Source organism: Orcinus orca, chromosome 14, assembly GCF_937001465.1.
Source record: "Orcinus orca chromosome 14, mOrcOrc1.1, whole genome shotgun sequence".
Taxonomy (NCBI): domain Eukaryota; kingdom Metazoa; phylum Chordata; class Mammalia; order Artiodactyla; family Delphinidae; genus Orcinus; species Orcinus orca.
In genome coordinates, this window is record NC_064572.1 from 5,568,803 (window position 1) to 5,591,787 (window position 22,985).

Below are 22,985 nucleotides of genomic sequence, written 5' to 3' on the forward strand. Positions count from 1 at the left end.
ATTCTCAGGTCTATATCCTGAGCAAAGCCAGGCCCATGACAGGTGAGGTCCCAAACAAGTTAAATAAGATCAAGAATGTGGCAGAAAGGCAACTCCAATGCAGGATCATTTTGCCTTTTGAAAGGGAAAACCTGTTACTACCTCTTTATGTACTGTGACCTATTTTCCTGGGGTGTCCCTCTTCTCTACAATTAATAGGTTTCAAAACTGTGGGCAACTGGAAGGGATAATTTTAATAACTGAAACAAAAAATTCCTTTATGAGAAAAAGAAAAAAGAAAACCAAAAAAACCACAAAATTTTCCAACAAGCAAATTTTACATGCATTGAGAGGCTACATAGTCACTGACAGTGATTAAACCACAGAGCACCAGTTTTCCAGCTCAAACTGGAAAGGATTTGGTTTCTTTTAATTAAAGTAGATATGTCTGAGGGCATCTAAATATAAGTAATTCTTTTCTTTGTAAAAAATTTCTCCCTCGGGGTGGGATAGGGAGGGTGGAAGGGAGACGCAAGAGGGAGGGGACATGGGCACACATGTGTACATATAGCTGATTCACTCTGTTACAGACCAGAAACCAACATAACATTGTGAAGAAACTATACTCCAATAAAGATGTTAAAAAAAAAAAGTTCTCCCTCAATGAACCCATTTTGATGGTAATAAATAAATATGACTTCATAATAACCTAAAAAAAAACCCAACTTAAGTTTTTGTTTCTTTTGTTTTTTCAGTACGCGGGCCTCTCACTGCTGTGGCCTCTCCCGTTGCGGATCACAGGCTCCGGATGCGCAGGCTCAGTGGCCATGGCTCACGGGCCCAGCCGCTCCGTGCATATGGGATCCTCCTGGACCGGAGCATGAACCTGTGTCCCCTGCATTGGCAGGCGGACTCTCAACCACTGCACCACCAGGGAAGCCCCAAGAGGCCAATTTAAAACAAAAACAAACGGGTAACTTGTATTTTTACTTTAAAATAAGTTTGAGATTTCTGAAGTCTGTGCTGATGAAAGAGGATGCCAACAAATTCACTCATCACCATACATAAAGTTAAGCTTTCTAAACTAAATCTCTTTAGCATGAGATCAAAAACAGTCTGCTCTTAGAAGATTCCCCAAATGCTATCTCTTCCAATTCTTTAAAAGGTAGCTTCTGTTTCTTCAAGAAGCAAAATACATTCATTTTTTCAAACACCATAGGTATCTGAAATGCAAAATAACCAGCAAGCCACATTATTTTCCACAGAATTAGCGGGAACTATCACCTGTTTCTCAGATTGTTTATGTCCCTGTTTTCTTTTTTTTCACTGGCAGGATGGCCCAGAACCTCTATTTTGCCTTTTCCATCTTCTGAATGAGGAAGCTTAATTGTATCAATGGTGACTTCACCTTCAGAAGAGGTGCTATCATCTTCATCCTCAAATTCTGAACTGTCCTCTGAACTGTCTTGTGAATTCTCTTGTGAACTGTCATCTTCTTTGAATCAGACTGATTCATCTCAAACAAGGTCATATCCATTTGCATAACTTTTCCGAGAGTGTCAATATTTTCAATATTGAAATGACCAGGTGGTGCAGCTGCCATTTCTTTCCTTAGCTTTTCGTTTGCCTGAGCCATCTGTGGGAGAAAGCTCTGTACTTGGTCCAATAGGGGACTCCTCTCTATCCTGTTTGAAGAGTGGAATTCTTTCTGGAATTACGCTTGGAGTTGATGAGCAACCTGTCCCATATACCTCCGTGGCCGCCGCTGCCCTCCATCAGCAGCTCTCTGGACACCAAGACCCTGGAGCTGACCCGGGAAAATGACGAACAGCTCGCATCGGGCTGGGATTTGCCGTGGGCCTCCCTGCTGCTCGCCCGTCTTCAGAGCAGCCCCTCCAGGCCCAGATGCCGGAAAAAGGCTGGGGACATCTTTGTTTTTTAACTGATGAGTTTAAGCCATATATATATATATATATATATATATATATATATATATATATATATATATATATATATACTGATATGGAATGACATTTAATTGCCAATTTGTTTTCTGTAATGTCATATAGCTTTTCTGTCCCACATTTTCTCACATACTGACATCCTTTGTTCTTACTTTTTGTACTCATTTTCAAAATTAATTTCTTTGGCTGTGCCAGGTCTTAGTTGTGGCATGGGGGACCTTTGATCTTCTTTGCAGCATGCGAACTCTTAGTTGTGGCATGTGGGATCTAGTTCCCTGACCAGGGATTGAGCCCAGGCCCTCTGCATTGAGAGCGTGGAGTCTTCGCCACTGGACCACCAGGGAAGTCCACTGACTTGACTTACTTTTAATTTCCTTCTGCGTATATTCTATAGATAATCAATTTGTGGATACCATGGAGGTTACATATAAAATCCTATCAAACTAGCTTAAACTGATATCAACATAATTTTAATCACACGCAAAATCTCTATTACTTCTCCAATTACATTACACATTAATTACATGTTATTAATGTCACAAATCACATATTTACACATTAATTACATGTTAGTAATGTCACAAGTCACATATGTATACATTGTTTTCTGTTTATGTAGATGTATGAATTAGTTATTTGGGGATGCTATAACAAAATGCCACAGCTTGGGTAGCTTATAAACAGAAGTTTATTTCTCATGGTTCTGGAGGCTGAAGTGTGAGATCAAGGTGGTTAGGTAAAGGTCTTTTCTGAGTCATGGACTTTTCATTATATCATCACCTGGAGGAAGGGGCTAGAGAGCTCTCTGGGGTCTCTTTTAAAAGCACACAAGAGACTTCCCTGGTAGGCCAGTGGTTAAGAATCTGTCTTCCAATGCAGGGGACATGAGTTCAATCTTTGGTCAGAGAACTAAGATCACACATGCCAAAGGGCAACTAAGCCCATGCACCACAACTATTGAGCCTGTATGCTGGCTCTACAGCCTGTCTGCCACAACTAGAGAGCCTGTGTGCTGCAACTACCAAGCCCCCATATCACAGCTAGATATGAAGCCTGTGCGTCACAACAAAGATCCCACGTGCTGCAACTAAGAGCAAATGTAGCCAAATAAGTAAATAAATACATATTTTAAAATAAATAAAAGCACACACATTATATTCATGGTGGCTCTGTCCTCATAACCTAAGCACCCCCCAAAGGCCCTACATCCTAATACCAACACATTTGGAGGTTGTATTTTTAACATATGAATTTTTGGGGAAACAATCATGCAATAGCAATAAATTTATAATTATTTTAATATTTTGGTTTAAAAAATATCCTAGAATAATAAAAAGTATAGTTACAAGTCAAAATTATAGTGTTTTCTCTATTTGTCCATTTATTTATCTTTATCAGAGACATATATATTTTCATATGGCCTCAAGTTACTGGTGTCCTTTCATTTGAACTTGAAGTACTCCCTTTAGCATTTCTTGAAGGATAGATATTATGGTACTGAACTCCTTCAGCTTTTGCCTGACACTGTCTCTAATTTTCCTCATTTTTGAAGAATAATATTGTAAGATATAGAATTGTTGGCAGGTAGTTTCCGCCATACTTTAAGCATATCATTTCACTCTCTTCTGGCCTGCAAAATTTCTGATGAGAAAGCAACAGATAATCTTACTGACAATCACAATTAAGTGGATCATAATAATTGTCACATATAACTTTGTTTATATATATTTCTTAATGCTAACCTATTTACAAAAGTACTTATTGTTTCAAAATTTTGTATTTATCATTCTAAGATTACTTAACAAATCTATATTTTTATTCTACTTATTTATAAAATAAGAGGTTATTAGCCAAAATTATGAATTCATAGCTGAAATGTGTGGTAAAACTTTCCTGATAAGCGTTTTTCCATGTCTGAGAATTTTGATATGAACTCCAGCTTTTCAGTTTGATTTTAGCATTGATAGATCCAGTGTGAGGATTCAATGTTGACTAAGGAATTAAAAATCCCTCAAGGCTCTCCTTCATTCATTATAGTAAAAGTGTTTTCTATGCTGTGAAAACTCATGTGTATGTAAGTCTATTCAATGATATTCTCCAGTTAAAATGATCTCCATGTCAGTTACATACACATAGTATCTTCTGCAATGGACATCCCCCCTTTGTAGCATTTCTACTAGCTATCATCAAAATTCAGTCTAATTTAGTCCATAAAGTGAACACTTTATGCTGGTCTGGTGTTTACACTGCACTGTAACTGAGTTCTATGAGTCTGCTGAATTCCTAACTTACCTCATTCCCAGGTTTCACATGTGGATGACCAGGGTTCACACCTGAAGAAATTTATTTTCTTACAGCTACATTGTTCCACCAGGAAAATAACTTGCCTGGATATCATTTCTTGCTTTTAATGGTCACAGTTTTTGCTTGAAATAAGACAAAAATAATAATTAAATTAAATAAATAAATAAGAAACGACACATGTGACATTTGGGGATTAAATTGTTGAAAAGTACATTACATGGGGAAAGAACATGAATTTGAGGAATACACTAGTGAATAGAAACATGGTTTAGAAAAATGTTAATAAGATGTTCAGTGTTTAGGTAAAAGAAAAGTAAAATAAATTCAGACGCTACAGGGACTATGAGAGGAAACATTATTAAAGAGACCGTGGCAAAGAGAAAAACATGAAATTTTAACTCCCACGTGGACAGGAATTTTGCTTCTCTGAGGTGAAAAGTACAGAGGGAAACGTGAAGAGAAATTGATGTGTGATGCATAATGACAGAATCTGGATAATTTGACTCAATAGCTTCACATACATTTCTAAAAATATCCTTTAGTCGAGCCACCTCCAGTTGACATTCCAAGTGTCCTGCTCCCTCCCCACACAGAGCACATGTGTCTGGAGCTGACTTGGACCCCAGCCTGGGGAAACCCTCCTCTTCCCTCCACACCTACTCTTCTTGCTCCAACTGGGAAATTATATCTGTTTTGCAGAGCGGATGCCCTGGTACGTGTGGGAAATGCTAGATGGATTTAAAGTTCTGTGCTGAGAACAGTGCATGCAATGCAAGCACAGGACAACATGCCAAGGCTCAAGTGTGGGGGTATCAATGGCAGCCCAAGTTCGAGCACCCTGAAGGGGGGAAACACTGAAGGTTGTCACCCGACACTTCACTCAAAGACAGTAAAAGTCTCTGGTTGCTGCTGTTCTTGCCCAAGAAGAAAGGCTGCAGGCTGCTTAGACATCTCAGCCAGGAAGGAAGCAACGTTTTCATAATGTGGTTAACACTGTTTTCTAACAGAATCCAATAAACATAAGACCCATGAGATTATTACTTGGAGTTCATGTAGAAAGGGGGATACAAGCTGTTATGTGTTTTTTGCTGTGTTCAAACCTCATGGTAGTCCCCCGAGCAGAAGAATTACTTAGCAACATAAAGTCACTTGTCTGTTAGATAAAATAGCCCATATCTGTGTCCAGCATTATTCTGCGTGTTGGTGGCAGACTAGTAAGGAATACATGCGATTGTGGTAATGGAGACTGTATCTCCATGAAGGGGCACATGTGCTGTGATTAGTAAAGGAACACATTCGTTCCAGGTTGCTCTAAGTGCTACAGAAGCATGAGTCAGGGACAAGAGTGCAGCAGCATATGTGGAAGCTGCAGAGCCCATCTCAATAAGACATGCATAAGGAAGTAAATAAATATTGAGAGACGCACTCAAAAGATGAGACAACGGGCGTCCTCCAGCATCACATCTGTGTACATCTTTCTCTGCAATATGTCCAGCAGTTCCTACTCTTTATGAATGAGTTCTACAAACACGTTCTCAAAGGTCAGTGATCTCTAAAGCCCCATCAATGGCTTCTCTGGGCTGATATGGCATGTGCCTTTCATACATATTCAGAAATATATATATTGTGAAAAAATGTTACTAAAGGAAGCATATGAGGTGTTGTGTAAAATAACCTATCAATTTCCCAAGAAAGTGGTAATTCAACTTCCAGATAGGTTATTATAAAAATTTTACATGCAAATTCATAAGTAATATTCTCCTCCCAATTCCAGGTAAGTCTGTAGGTGCATCAAAAGGCAATCAATAGCCCTGATCTGTCACTTTTTCAATTGACAGGCAGTGGGGATAGAGATAGAGCTGAAGCTCCATGTAAATTTTACGTGTTTTTTTCACGTATTGAACGTGTACCTGGAGTCCTGCTTTTCTTTCCCGGGTTAGAGCTGCAGACACCAGTCGTCAGAACTCATGAGATTTGCTGGCTCCATGTGTCAGGAAAGCCCAGGATCAACATTTCTCTTCTACATAGTTCTCTCCTCTGGGCTTGGAATATGAGACTTAAGTCAGCCCACGCCCTCCCATGGATTTCTTTTACCTGCTGCTGTTTAGTTTTGCTCTATTTATACCTTCACTATGCAAACCTACAACTGTGGCTGCTAACCTAAGACTCTGACTCCAAAATACCCCAGGAAACTTGTCATTCAATTAGGGAAGTCTATAATCCCTCAGTCCTTAAGTTTATTAGTATTATGATTGGTAGTAGTACAATTAATATCTTTATGATTGTAATCACTATTGATATTATTATTTATCACTATTGTTGTTATTGCATTTCTTATTAAGTTTCTCTGCTCATGAATGTATCTAATTTACTGAAGAGTATTGTGGAGGGTTTTCAACAGACTTACATACACATGGTGCTTCCTGGTTCCTGCTGCACTTATGGGTACTTGTGGGTCAGAGAGCCTCCTGAGATACTCAGACTTACCCAGTGGAGGAAGAGACAGCTGTTACTGGTAAGTGAGCCCCAGGGAGGACACTCTTGACTTTCTTGAGCCTCTAGAACAATGTTTAAGTCCTCTTAAGTGACCAGAAAGTGGTGCCAGTGCAAGAGCCCTGGAAGACACCCTTGTCCTGCCAGACTCAGCACAGGATTTTCCACCTCAACTCTGTGCCAGGAACTAATATCATGTCTCCTGGGAAGGCTGGAGAAGGTGTCGCTCCTGGAGTCCAGTCCTCTGAATTAGAAAAGTCAGACCAGGAGCTAACATTGTGACAAGTGAGAAGTAAGGGGAGTATCCTTGGCATGCCTGAACCTGGGGACATGTTCTAAATTCACTCAGGTGTCCAGGAAAAGCTGGTGCAGCACTGGCAGACATAGAGATGGTGACGTGCCTGCTCAAGTAATCATTTCTTTTTCTAAGTCCCCCAGGGAGCCCCTGCACTGTTTGTGCCAACATATCATCCTCCCTGCTGACCCAGGATCACCTGCCTGTTTTCTCCTCTCAGAACAAATTTCTTTGTGCAAACCTAGCATTCTGACTCTACAATATCCCAGAGGACATCTGATATAGGTACCCTGAAATTTACTTAGAGGAGTCTGTACGCAAATCTGCAATCTTTCTATGTTTACTTTTCTCTTTAACAGTAGTAATGGTAATATCATCATAATTCTCACTATTATTGTTTTTAGTCCATTTTATTACCTTTATTAATATGCATTATCTTTGTGGTTGTTTCTACATAACATTGAGTAGACCTGCTCTATGCTAAAGATTGTCTGATTTACTGCAGATCATTATGGAGGGTTTCCCAACATACAAAATACATACACCTAGCTACTCCTGAGCTCCCACAGCACTTAGCTGGGTGCCCTCGACTCAAGGTCTCTATGAAGCTGGGGCTGAGGTCTCAGCTGTCGCTCCACAGGGGAGGATTTGTTCCCAGACTCACTGAGATGGGTACTGGCAGGATGCAGTCTGAGCTGAGAGCCTAGTGCCTCTGCCTGGAGGCCTGGGACTTCCCTGTGTTCTCTCCTATGTGGGCCTCTCCATATGGCACCTAGTAACACCCATGCAGGTTTCCCCAGGTCCAGGGATAAAAGAGAGAGACAGACAGAAACAGAGAGAGAACACAGGATGCAGCAAGTGAGATGTAAGTGACAGAGGTTCTGTCAATGAATCTTAACACTGACCTCCCCTGATTTGCTATATTCTGTTGGTCAGAAGCCAGTCGCTAGCTACTTAGTACTTGCACAAAGAGTGGAGTTTCCTCGCTGCATGTGGATCACAGTCTGTGGCTGGGAACACCCAGGAAGGCATGTTCAGTGGTCTCCCCCAGAACTGGGAAAAGTGGCTGCATTCTGGAAATAACTGAAAGTGATGAAAGTCCAGCCTCACTCATCAGAAGATAAGTGAAAAGGAGACAATGGGTTACGTGTCATTTCTCATCCACTAAAGCAGCAAAACAAAAGCTCCCCAAACTCCTGAAACTGGAAACCTTGGTGGGAATGAGGCACAGGACCACTCATTCCCCAGTGGTAGGAGGGGCACCGACTCTTCCTGGAGGGTGTTGGCTGCCGCATCCCCAGATGCCACCCACTTGAATAAGGAGGTTACTTCTAGAAAGCAAAGGCGCAGTGGTCAGAGGTGTGTATGAAGAGTCCACGTGGGTGATGTTGTCTGTCTTATTTCTAAGAGCCCTGCATGGACACCTGCGTCCAGAGGGGAGCTGCTTCCACTGACAGTGAGAACAGGCTGCAGCTGTTTAAAATGACAGTGTCCGTACTACCCAAAGCAGTCTACAGGTTTAATATGATCACTAGCAAATTACACATGACATTTTTTCACAGAAGTAGAAGAAATAACCCTAAAATGTATATGGAACCATAAAAGACCCAGAATTGCCAAAGCAATCCTGAGGAAAAAGAACAAAGCAGGAGGCATAACCCTCCCAGTCTTCAGACAATGCTACAATGCTAATCAAAACAGCCTGGTATTGGAACAAAAACAGACATATGGGTCAATGGAACAGAATAGAGAGCCCAGAAATAAACCCACAGACCCATGGTCAATTCATCTCTGATGAAGAATAGACAATGGGGGAAAAGACAGTCTTTTCAGCAAGAGGTGTTGGAAAAGTTGGTTCATGCAAATCAATAAAGTTAGAACACTCTCCCACCATACAAAAAAAACAACAACTCAAAATGGCTTAAAGGCTTAAATATAACACATAACACCATAAAACACGTGAAAGGGAACATAGGCAAAACATTCTCTGATATAAAGTGTAGCAGTGTTTTCTTAGGTCAGTCTCCCAAGGCAATAGGAATAAAAGCAAAAATAAACAAACGGGACCCACTCAAACTTATAACTTTACTCACAGCAAAAGAAACCATAAACAAAATGAAAAGACAACATACCGACTAGGAGAAAATATTTCCAAATGATGCAACCAACAAGGGCTTAATTTCCAAAATATACAAACAGCTCATACAACTCAATAACAAAAAACCGAACAAACCAATCAAAAAATGGGCAGAAGACCGAAACAGACATTTCTCCCAAGAAGACATACAGATGGCCAATAGGCACACGAAAGGTTGCCCATCATCACTAATTATTAGAGAAATGCAAACTAAAACTACAATGAGCTACAACCTCACACCAGTCAGAATGGCCAGCATCAAAAGTCTGCAAATAACAAATGCAGGAGGGGGTGTGGAGAAAAGGGAACCCTGCTACACTCTTGGTGGGAATATAAATTGACACAGCCACTATGGAGAACAGTATGGAGGTTACTAAAAATAGAGTTGCCATATGATCCTGCAATCCCACTCCTGGGCATATATCCAGAGAGAACGATAATTCAAATAGATACATGCACCCCAATGTTTGTAGTAGCACTATTTATAATAGCTAAGACATAAAAGCAACTTAAATGTCCATCAACAGATGAATGGATACAGAAGATGTGGTACATATATACAATGGAATATTACTCAGCCATAAAAAGAATGAAATAATGCCATTTGCAGCAACATGGATGCAACTAGAGATTAGCATACTAAGTGAAGTAAGCCATAAAGATAAATACAAATGCTATATGGTATTACTTATATGTGAAATCTAAAATATGACACAAATGAACCTATCTACGAAACAAAACAGACTCACAGACATAGAGAACAGACTTGGGGTTACCAAGTGGGAGGGGGTTGGGGAACGATGGACTGAGAGTTTGGGGATAGTAGCTGCAAACTATTGCATATATAATGGATAAAAAACAATGTCCTACTGTATAGCACAGGGAACAGGATATTCAATATCCTGAGATAAACCATAATGGAAAAGAATATAAAACAGATGTATATATGTGTATAACTGAGACACTTTGCTATACAGCAAAAATTAATACAACATTGTAACTCAACTATATTTCAATTTAAAAAAATCAGTTGATGTGAACAACATTAAAGGCCAAATGATCCTAAGAGTCATATACAGAGCATTCTATCCAACATAGGCTGAATACACAGTCTTCTCAAGTGCAGAAAAAATATTTTCTAGAAAAGACCACATGATAAACCACATATCAAATCTTAGTGATCTCAGGAAGACTTAAATTATACCAAGTATATTGTCTGAGCATATTATTAAACTAGAAATCAATAACACGATGAAAACTGGAACACTAATGAATACAAAAAATTGATCAACACTCTCCTGACCAACTAATTTATCAAAGAATAAATTTAAGAAGAAATAAGACAGTATTTTGAGACAAAGTGAAATGGAAACACAGTATACTAAAGGTTATGGGATGCAGCAAAAGGAGCGTTAAGAGAGAGGTTTATTGCAACAAATGCCTACCTTACGAGTTAAGAAATATCTCGAATAAAAAACCTAACTCTTTTGTTCAAGGACCTGGAAAAAGAACAAACTGAGCCCAAAATTAGCGAAGCAAGAAAATTATAAAGATTACAGCAGAAATCAATGTCATAGAGATAGAGGAAAACAACAGAAAAGATTAGTGATACTAAGAGTTGGTTCATTAAAAGATAAAATTTCGAACCTTTTGCTAGACTAACCAAGGAAAAGGAGAGAAGACCCAAATCAACAAAATTATAAATAAAAGAGAAAACATTACAACTCTACTGCAGCGATAAGAAGGATAACATGTTACTTTGAACAACTACATGCTAACAAGCTGGGCAACCTAGATAAATGGAAAAAATTCTTAGAAACATACAACCTACCAAAAGTGAATTAGGAAGAAAGAGAAAATCTAAATGAAGCAATTAGTAGTATGGAAACTAAATCAGTAATCAAAACTCTTCAAATGAAGAAAAACTCAAGATCAAATGGCTTCATTGGTAAATTTTACCAAATATTTAATGCATTAATGCCAATCCTAAAAGTCTTCAAAAGAGAAAGAGAAAAAAATGAATGAGGAGGAATAGCTCCCAAACTCATTTTACAAGGCCAGCATTACTTTGATATAATAATCTGCAATGGACACTGCCAATTACAGGCCAATAACACTGATGAATATAGGTTTAAAAATTCTGAATAAATACTAGCATATCAAATAAATGGGATGCATCATATTAATAGAACAAAAGGAAAATATAATATCAATAGGCACAGAAAAAGCATTTAATAAGTTAGGTATAAAATGAATGTAACTCAACATAATAAAGGCTAAATATCGGGACTTCCCTGGTGGCGCAGTGGTTAGGAATCTGCCAGGAAATGCAGGGGACATGGGTTCAATCCCTGGTCCGGGGAGATTCCACATGCCAAGGAGCAACTAAGCCCGTGCACCACAACTACTAAGCCTGCGCTCTAGAGCCCGTGAGCCACAACTACTGAGCCTGTGTGCCACAACTACTGAAGCCCACATGCCTAGAGTGCATGCTCTGCAACAAGAGAAGCCACTGCAATGAGAAGCCCACGCACCACAACGAAGAGTAGCCACCACCTACTGCAACTAGAGAAAGCCCGCATGCAGCAACAACGACCCAATGCAGCCAAAAGTAAATAATTTTTTTAAAAGGCCAAATATGACAAGGTCACAGTTCAAAGCACACTCAAGAGTGAAAATGTGAAACTTTTCCTCTAATATCAGAAACGAGACAAGGGAGTCCACTCTCATCACTCATTCAGCATAGAAATGGAAGTCCTAGCCAGGGCAATCAGTCAAAGAAGAGAAATAAAAGGCATCAGAACTGGAAATTAAGAGGTAAAAATGTGTCTATTTTAAGATAACATGATTTTATATATAGAAACTCTGAAAAACTTCACCAAAAACCTGTTAAAACTAATCAACATAATGAGTAAAGTTGCAGAATAAAAACTTAAAATGCAAAAATCAGTCATATTTCTATATACTAACAATGATCTGAAAAAAGAAAACCATTCTATTTATAAGAGCATCCAAACTAATAAAATAATAAGGAATAAATTTATCTAAGGAGATGAAAGATATCTACAATACAAGCTACAATACACTGATGAAAAAAATTGGAAAAGACAGAAATAAATGTAAAGTTATCCCTTGTTCATGATTGGAAGAATTAATATTTTTAAAATGTCCACACCACCCAAAGCCATCTATGGATATAATGCAATTCCTATCAAAATCCAATGGCATTTTTTAAAGTAGAAAAAAACAACAGAGAAATGTATGAGGAATCACAAAAGAACTTGTATATGCAATGTGACTATGAGAAAGAACAGCAAACCTGGAGGTATCACATTCCATGATATCAAACTGTATTATAAAGCTATAGTAATGTAAGTAGTATGGTACTGTCATGTAGAAAGGCATACACAACAATGGAATAGAACTGAGAATCCAGATATAAACCCATGCATATAAGGTCAACTAATATTTGATAAGACAGTCAGGAACACTCGGTGGAGAGATAATCTCTTCATTAAACAGTGCTTGGAAAACTGCATAGTTATATGCAAAAGAATAAAACTAGACTCCTGTCTAACACCACTCATGACAATTAAATAGAAATAAGATAAGGTAAAGACAACTGTAAGACGGGAGGCTTTTCTTCCTGGAGGAAAACAGTAAAAATCTTTTTAACACAGGTCTTTAATATTATTTTTGATGATACATTAAGCACAAGCAACAATTAAAAAAACTAACACGTGGAACAATATCAAACTAAAAATCTGCTACACAACAAGATAAAATAAATAAATAACGAAAAGAGCCTATGTAATCAAAAATAATATTTGCAAACCTTACACCAAATAAGGGGTTGATATCCAAAATACATCATAGAACTCAGTAACACAAAATAAATTAAGCCAATTAAAACCTGTTGCAAAGACTCCAACGGACATTTTTTCAAAGAAGATATGTGAATGTACAACAAATACATGAAAATGTGTTCAACGTCATTACACATCAGGGAAATTAAATCTAAACCACAATGAGATATCACCTCAGGATTGTTAGAATGGAATTCATCAAAGAGACAAGATATCTGCTAGCAAATGCTAGCAAAGATGTGGAGAAAAGGGATGATTTTTGTGCTTTTGCTTGTCTTATGAATTGGTTCAGCCTCTATGGAAAACACTAGAGAAGGCCCTCAAAATTTAATATGACTACCATATGGTCCAGCATTTTCATCTATAGAAATATATTGAAAGAATTAAAAACACTATGTTGAAGAGATATCTGCACTTCCATGTTCATAGCAAAAGTGTTTACAATAGCCAAGACATGGAAAAAAACGTGTGTCTATCAACAGATGAGTGGATATAAACCTTGTGGTATATTTAGAAAATGGAGTAACATTCAGCCATAAGAAAGAAGGAAATCTTGCCATTGGTGACAATATGGATGGACCTTGAGGGCGTTATACTAAGTGAGAGAAGTCAGACCAAGCTTATATGTGAAAAACACACACACACACACACAAACACAACTCATAGAAAAAGGTCAGATTTTTGGTTACCAGAGGAGGGAGGTGAGAAGAGGCAGAATTTGATGAAGTCCAAAAGTACCAACTTGCAGCTATAGGATAGATAAGTATTGAGAATATTATATACAACATGATGAATAGAGTTAACACTGCCATATGGTATATTTGAAAGCTGTTAAGCAAGTAGATCTTAAGAGTTCTCATCACAGGAAAATATATTTTCCTTATTTTTCTTTTCTTGCATCTATATAAGACGATGTATGTTAACTAATCTTACTGCAATAACAATTTCACAATATATGGAAGTCAAATCATTATAATGTGCATTTTCAACTTAAATAGTACTGTGTTCAATTATATCTCAATAAAACTGGGGGGAAAATTACAACACCTTTACAATAATGTCTTTGAAATTTAAAAACAATCTTAAAAGGAAATTGAAACACAACTTGCTAAAACTTATGGGCTGCAAGAAAAACAGTAATAAGAGAGTTTATTGAAACAAATGCCTACAATAAGAAAAAAGAAAGATCACAAGTAAACAATCTTACTTCTCACGGGACTAGCAAACAAAGGAAAAACCACTAAGCTCACAAGTAGCAGAGCAATGAAATAAGAGATAAGAGAACAGAAATAAAACAGAGACCATGCAAACAATAGAAAACATCAATGCAAGAGGTGGTTTTTGAAATGAAAACAAAATTAACCTTTTAGCTATACTAATGAAGAATAAAAGAGAATACTCAAATAAAATCAGAAATGAAAAAGGAGACATTACAACTGATGCAACAAAAATACAACAGCTCATGAGAGGTGACCATCAACACATATATACCATCAAGTTTGATACCCTAGAAGAAATGAATTCCTAGCAACATAAAAAATACCAAAACTGGATCATGAGGAAATAGACAAACCAAACAGACCAATGATGAGTGAAAAGATTGTATCAGTAATAAAAGATTTACAAAAAACAAACAAACAAACAAAAAACAACAGGCTAGGACCAGATGGAAATTTTCCAATTTCCATTGGGAAATTCAACCAAATATTTAAATAGAATTAAAACAACTCCATGTCAAAGTTTTCTAAAAAAACTTTGAGGTACATTCCCAAACTCATTTGATGAGTCCAGCATTATCCTGATACCAAAGCTAGATAAGAACATTACAAGAAAAAAAAAACAAACAAACAACTGTCAAGTATTACTAATATAGATGCAAAAATTCTCAGTGAAATACTAGCAAACAAAATTCAACAGTATATTGAAAGGATCATACACCATGATCAAGTGGAATTTATCCCTAGAATGCAAGGGTAATTCAACCTATGTAATTCAAACATGTGATGCACCACATTAAGAGAATGAAATATGAAAATCATATGGTTATCTCAATAGATACAGAAAGAGAATGTGAAATAATTAAAGAACCTTCCATGATAAAAAATACTTAACAAATTGCTATACGTAGAATGTACCTCAACACAATAAAAGTCATATTGAACAAATTCACAGCAGACATTAAAATCAATGGTGAAAGCTTGAAAGGTTTTCTGCTAAAAATATAAACAAAATAAGTTTTGTGCACTCTCACCACTCCTTTTCAGCATAATACTGGAAGTCATAGCCAGAGCGGTTAGGCAAGAAAAATAAACAAAAGAAATACAAATTGAAAAGGATGAAGTAAAGCTATTTCTGTTTGCATTTAATATAATCTTATATGGAGAAAATCCCAAAGATTCCAAAAAAATGTACTACTAATTATAGACAAATTCAGTCAAGTTGCAAGATACAAAATCAACATGTGAAGAGCAATTGTACTTCTATATACTAACAACAATTTGAAAAAGAAATGTAAAAAGCAATCATATTTAAAATGGCATCAGAAATAAATAAAACATTTAGGAATAAATTAAACCAAGTAGGTAAAATATCCATACACTGAAAATGACAAAACACTGGTGAAAAAACTGAAGATACAAATAAATGAAGAACATTTCCATGGTTATGAAACAGAAGAATATTGTAAAAATATCTATACTACCCAAAGCTGTCTATAAATTCAGTGCAATCTCTATCAATATTCCAATGATTTTTTCACAGAAAGAGAAAACAACCCTAAAATTTGTATGGAACCACAAAACACCACTAATAGCCAAATCAACATGGTCAAAGAAGCACAAATCTAATGGCATCACAATTCCTAACTTCAAACTTTATTACAAAGCTATAGTAATCAAAACAATAGATTCTGGCAAAAAAATAGAGACTTAATCCAATGAAACAGAATCAAGAGCACTGAAATAAAACCAGTCATTTACTGTTAACAAATATTTGACAAGGGAGCCAAGGAGCTGCAGTAGGGGAAATACAGTCTCTTCGATAAATGGTGCTGAAAAAAAACTGGATAACAACCTACAGAAGAATACAATTGGACCCCTTTCTTGTACCACTCACAAAAATTAACTCAAAGTGGACTGAAGGCTTAAATATAAGACCTAAAGCTGTAAAACTACTTGAAGAAAGCATAAAGAACAAGTTCCTCAATATAGTTTTGGCAAATATTTTTCGGATATAATACCAAATGTGGGAGCCACAAAAGCAAAAAAAAAAAAAAAAAAAAGTGGAACAGCAAACAAACAAACGAAAAACTTTGCATAGCAAAATGAACAATCAGCAAACTAAAAAGCATCTACAGAACTGGAGAACATATGTGCAAACCATTTTTTTGATAAGGGGCTAATATTCAAAATATATAAGAAGTAACATAAAATAATAGCAGTCAAAAATTAAATAAAAAATGGGCTAAAGGACTTGAAAAGATATTTTTCCCCAAAAAAGACATACAGATGGCCAACAGGTACATGAACATATGCTCAACATCAATAATGATCAAAACCACAATGATACATCAGCTCACACCTGTTAGAATGGCTATTATAAAAATGAGAAGAAAAAACAAATGTTTGTGAGAATGTGAAGAAAAGGCAACTTGTGTGTATATTTGGTGGAAATGTAAACTGGTACAGTCTAATGAATGTAAAAGAATTCAATTGGACCCCTATCTCACACTACTCACAAAAATTAACTCAAAAGAGATTAAAGACAAACATGTATGACTTGAAACCATAAAACACCTAAAAAATTCCTGGGGGAAAATCTCCTTGACCTTGGTCTTGGGAATAGTGATTTTCTGGTTATGACCCCAAAGGACAGGCAACAAAGCAAAAGCAAAAGCAAAAATAAAATGGGACTAAGAAAACCTAAAAAACCTTCTGTTCAGAAAAAAATAAAACCACACACAAAAGCAAAACAAAACAAAAAACAACTGGTTAAAAATGGAGAAAGGATCTGAATAGATATATTTTCCAAAGAAGACATACAAATGTCCAACAGATATATGAAAAAGTGTTCAATGTCTTTAATCATCAGGGAAATGAAAATCAAAATCACGAGATCATCTCACTCCTTTTAGAATGGCTACAGCTAAAACACAAGAGATTACAAGTGTTTGAAAGAACATGGAGAAAAGAAAATCCTTGTGCATTGTTGGTAGAGATGTAAATTAATACAGCCACTATGAAAAACAGTATGGAGGTTCCCCCCAAAATTATAAGTAGTATCCAGTTGTTCCAGTACCATTTGTTGTAGAGACTATCCTGCCCAGTGGGTGTGCTTTATTCCCATCTCAAATATTAGTTACTTATACACTGGGGTTTACTTCTGGGCTCTCTATTCTGTTCCTTTAGTCTATGTGTGTATTTTAGTGCCAATATCATAGTGTCGTGTAACTACAGGATTTTAATATTGTTTCTTTTTGTTTAAAATAAATTTACTTATTTATTCACTTATTTTTGGTTGTGCTGGGTCTTTGCTGTTGCGCGCGGGCTTTCTCTAGTTTCAGCGAGTGGGGACTACTCTTCAGTGTGGTGTATGGGCTTCTCATTGTGGTGACTTCTCTTGTTGCAGAGCATGGGGTCTAGGCACGCGGGCTTCAGTAGTTGTGGCACATGGGTTAAGTAGTTGTGGTTCATGGTGTCTAGAGCACAGTCTCAGTAATTGTGGTGCACTGGCTTAGTTGCTCCGTGGTATGTGGGATCCTCCCAGACCAGGGCTTGAAATTGTGTCCCCTGTATTGGCAGGCGGATTCCTAACCACTGCAGCACCAGGGAAGCCCCTGTAATATAATTTTAAATCAGGAAGTGTGATGACTCCCAATTTTTTCTTTCTCAGGATTGCTCTGGTTATTTGCGGTCTCCTGTGGTCACGTACAAAATTTTAAAATTGATTTCTCTATATCTGTAAACGATGCTGTTGGAATTCTGATAGAGATTGCATTGAACCTATAGATGTCTTTGGGTAGTATGGACATTTTAACAACAATAATTCTTCTGATCACAGAACACAGTACTGTATATCTTCCCACTTGTTTTGTCTTCTTCAATTTTTTTTGATCAAAGTCTTGTAGTTTTCAAAGGACAAATTTTTCATTTCCTTCGTTAAGTTTATTTCTAAATATTTATTCGTTTTAATGCAATTTTGAATGGGGAAAGGATAGTGTCTTCACCAAATTCTGTTGGGAAAACTGGAAAACCACATACAGAAAAATGAAACTGGACACCTATCTTATACCACTCACAAATATTAATTTGAAGACTGAAACATAAGACCAGATACTATAAAACTCCAAAAGAAAACATAAAGAAGAATCTACTTAACACTGGTTTGGGCATATGATCCCAAAAGCATAAGCCAGAAAAGTAAAAACCAACAGATGGGATTATATCAAACTAAAAAGCTTTATATATATATATATATATATATATATATATATATATATATATATATATATATATAAAGTCTACATACAGATTAGGAGAGAATATCTGCAAATCATACGTTGCATCAAAGAGTATAAACTTCCACTTTTAAGGTGAGTAAGTTCTGGGAACTTTAACATACATTATGGTGGCCATAGCTAACAACGCTGTATTATATATTTGAAAGTTGCTAAGGGAGTAGATCTCAAAAATTTTACCACACAAAAAAGTTAATGATGTGAGTTTATGGAAGAATCCTTATTGCGGTAATCATTTCACATTATATATATGTATCAAATCACCACAATGTACATCTTAAACTTACACAGTGCTGTATATCAATTATGTCTCAATAAGTCTAGAGGAGAAAAAAAAATAAGAATTTCAAGATGGACACAAGAGCATGAAACAAAGCACGGGCGTTTCTGAGTGAAGAACCTTGCGTCATATCCATGTGGCTGGCCCCAGGTCTACCTGCAAAACCACAACGAATATCTGACAACTGGTCTCCATCACCAGGGCCAACAACGTGCCTGAGCTCCCACCTTGGTTACTACAGCAGTCTCCTAATTGGCGCCCCAATTCTGCTTTTGCCCCTTCAGTCAGTTGGTAGGACAGCAGCCAGAGGAAGTCAGATGATAGCCCTCCTCTGCTTACAACCATTCACTGGTCCTTTATTTCACACAGAGTAAAAGCCAATGTCCTTTAAATGGCCGACAATCTGTTGACAACACCAAGGGCTCTATCCCTTGCTCACTTAACTTCAACCACCCAGCATTCCCAACTTTCTTCAAACAAGCCAGCCATGTTCCTTCTTTACAGCATTTTACCTTGCTCTCCCCTCTGCCTGGAATCTGCTTTTGCCACCTATGCACACTATGTATGTCCTCCCTCATATCTTTTAAGTCTTATTCACAGGTATTTACTGAGCAAGACTCTGTGCTGGACAGTATTCAAGGCACAGATGTTTGGACCCAGCATCTCTCTGATCCTTCTGAGATGGAGCATCATTTCATAAACTTACTGGCTATTATTTCTGGAAAAAACAGATACATAAATATGGGAGTGTAGGAATCGCTCAGGCAAAATCCCAAATAATAGAGATAGATGTTTAACTATCAGAAAGGTGGAGCATAACTTCCCAACTCCCTAAATGTGTCCTGCACGCAGTGACATCCTTCCAAACGGTACACACTGAATGGAAGGGAGAAAAGTTTGATGTTACAGTGAGGAACTTGACAAACTCCACCTCAGCCAGGTGATCAAGGGCAACATCAACAGTAGTAAGTCATCTGCAGAGCATGTGCCCTTGATACGAAGTGAAACACATAACCCCAGGCTAATCACGAGGGAAACAACAGGTAAATCCCAATTCGAGACTGTCAAGGTCATCAAAAACAAGAAATGTCTCAGAAACTATAACAACTAACAGTGTCCTAAAGAGAAATAGCAGCTAAATGGAATGAGGGTGAGATATCCTGAATGCAATCCTAGAAGAGAAAAAGGTAAGTCTACGAAAATTTGAAAAAAGTGTGGGTTATAGTTAATAATCAGGTGTCAACACTAGTTCATTAACTGTAAAAATGTACCCTAATGACATGAAACTGTAATAAGAGAGGAAACTGAGTCTGGGCTAGTTGTGAAATCCTGCACTATTCTTGCAAATTTTCTATAAATCTGAAACAATTTTAAAATGAAAATGTATTAAACAAATTTTTATTTTTTTCTAACACATATTATTTTTAAACTGTCCTACCAGTAATTACTATTAATTTCCCCTGTCACCTAGTTGTACTGTTTCATCTTGTTAAATAGAATTTATAACAGAGAGAAGTAAATTACCCATGATAGTAGAAAATTTCCAATAACACCAATTTTACATATTTTATGTTAAATTAAGAATGCACATGTGTATAATCATTTATTATATATTATGTTATTTGGGAGTTTTTGTTTTTTTTCTTTTGGCTGCAGTCATTTTACTGGTATGGCTGTATCCTGAGTCACTTTCCAAGAAGTCACTCACCAGAGATGTCTGTCAGGACTCAGAAGTGAGTCTACATGTCACTTCATGGCTGAACATATTCAAACAGCCCATTTATAAAATAAAAATAAAATAACTAATAATTCATTGTGACTGGTTCATTTATTCCAAGAATGCTTTTAAAAAATTTTGTTTCCATGCTTACATTTCATACTAATGGAACAAAATCAAATTATGTGCCAACTCAAATATTACATTAGAATAATGAGAACTGAGTTGTGACCACAAAAATTCAATGTTTCATCCTGATATTTTCTAATCAGAAGTGTTTTTTAAAATATTCAGGGCTTCCCTTGTGGCGCAGTGATTGGGAGTCTGCCTGCCGGTGCAGGGGACACGTGTTCGTGCCCCGGTCCGCGAGGATCCTACATGCGGCTGGACCCGAGAGCCATGGCCGCTGAGCATGCTCTTCCGGAGGCTGTGCTCCGCAACGGGAGAGGCCACAGCAGTGGGAGGCCCGCGTACCGCAAAAAGAAAAAAAAAAAAATCAAACTCCGTTCCTAGGGGATAGCTGAAAGTGACAATATCAGAAAGCCCAAATGGCACACAAACTTGCAAGTGATTATAGATGTTGCCATATAATGTGCCAGAAATAAATTACCTCTTAGAAGATTACATAAAATTACTTGAAGCTCAAACCCTGGAATGCTTCCCAATTTTGTCAGACTTACATGTTATTGTAATGTCTATATCCATTTAGCTCATGAGGTAGGTAAAGATAAAAAGTGATCTGTTCTTATGTGTTTAATACAGTTTAAAAAAGTATCTAATGCTCCTAAGAAATCAGGTTAGATCTGGAATACAGATGAAAATATGAAATGAAAGTACTTTGCTTTGTACAAGAGCAGTAGCCCACCATGTACAAATATGTCAGATGACAATGTACCTTCATGTTAAAAAAGAAAAAATGCCATCACTGCAAAAGAAAGCTTTATTGATTGTACTGAAGTAAAAGGAAAAACTAGATATGATATACCTCAGCTAATTACGAGTATATTGGGAAAAGATAATGTTGACATAAAAATGCTCATGCTCACAGATATTATACAGGTGTAACTGTGGCACATGTACGAAGACGTAGAACCATGTTCCTCCACTGAGCGTGACGATGCCAAAATTGTGACCTGATCATTTCTTAACCTTAATGGACAAAATTTCTGCTCCCACAATTTAAAATATGACCTTTAAAATGCTGTATAACGAGACGATGTGATATTTTAATGTCTGTTCTAAGTAGTACTTTAAACACACATAAGTCTATCCAACTGTCAGTCAGAAAGATCAGATACAATCAGCTATCATTCTATGCAAATGAATGGCATGTAGCAAATATTCATATATGTGTGTACCTATATAAAACATGTTATCATATATGAATAAAATCAACTATGTTATATTAATATTGAATGTAAAATCATATTAACAAATGCACTGTGGTGAAATAAGAAGCATCTAGGTATAAATAGATTACAAATTTTTATGCAGTTTTCACAATGGGATAATATTGTGACCAAAGTGGAAATTGTAAAGAAAGTCGTCCAAGAAAAACATCTTGACTATAGGAAAAATCGCATGCTTATTATAAGGCCTCTCCCCTTGTTTACAACCAATGTCAGAAAGTAACCTTGAACTAGGTTAGGAGAATAAAAACTTTAACAAGACATAGGAATACTCTTTCTGTTGTAGAAAATAAACCAAAATAAAAAGTAAATGAATAAGCTACGAAGATTCTACAGATAGAAATATAAATTCTTATGGGAAAGAGGCTTAAAATAAATAATAAGGAGATTATAGATATCCTAATTTCACCTTTTGAATGGAGCTATACAACATTAAGCTAAAAACCTTCATATTCTCTATTAGCAGAAAATGTATTTGCTATGAATGTATTTAATTTACAAAAAGCAGCCCCTGTCTTACCTTTTAAGTATTCTGTTGAAGTTTTAAGTTTTAATATATTTCATCTTAAATGGTCTTATGAAGTATGCAATGGTTGGTATTTTAAAAATCGTCACTGTGCCTGGAACTTCTAAAAGTGATTCATGATTTTTTAAATTACATTCTTATAAAAATTTGGTATTGACATGAATATTATGATTTTTAATAATACTAGTCACATTGGAATATTGCAGAAGATTTTTCAATGAGCTTATGTGTATAAATATTTAAGACTGTCACTGTATTATGAGAAAATTTCAAACACAGCAATATTTTGACTTGAAAATGAGAAAAAAGCTAAGAACTACATCTTAAATATTGCTCATTGTGGGGCTTCCCTGGTGGTGCAGTGGTTAAGAACCCACCCCCCAATGCAGAGGACACGGGTTTGAGCCCGGGTCCGGGTAGATCACACATACAGGGGAACAACTATGCCTGTGAGCCACAACTACTGAGCCTGCGCTCTAGAGCCTGCAAGCCACAACTAT

At 36.8% G+C, this 22,985-nt stretch overlaps 1 pseudogene; it reads right to left on the reverse strand.

Moving 5' to 3' along the window:
- Positions 1-1,257: 1,257 nt before the first annotated feature.
- Positions 1,258-4,240, reverse strand: LOC125961089 (NOP protein chaperone 1-like; annotated as a pseudogene).
- Positions 4,241-22,985: the final 18,745 nt, after the last annotated feature.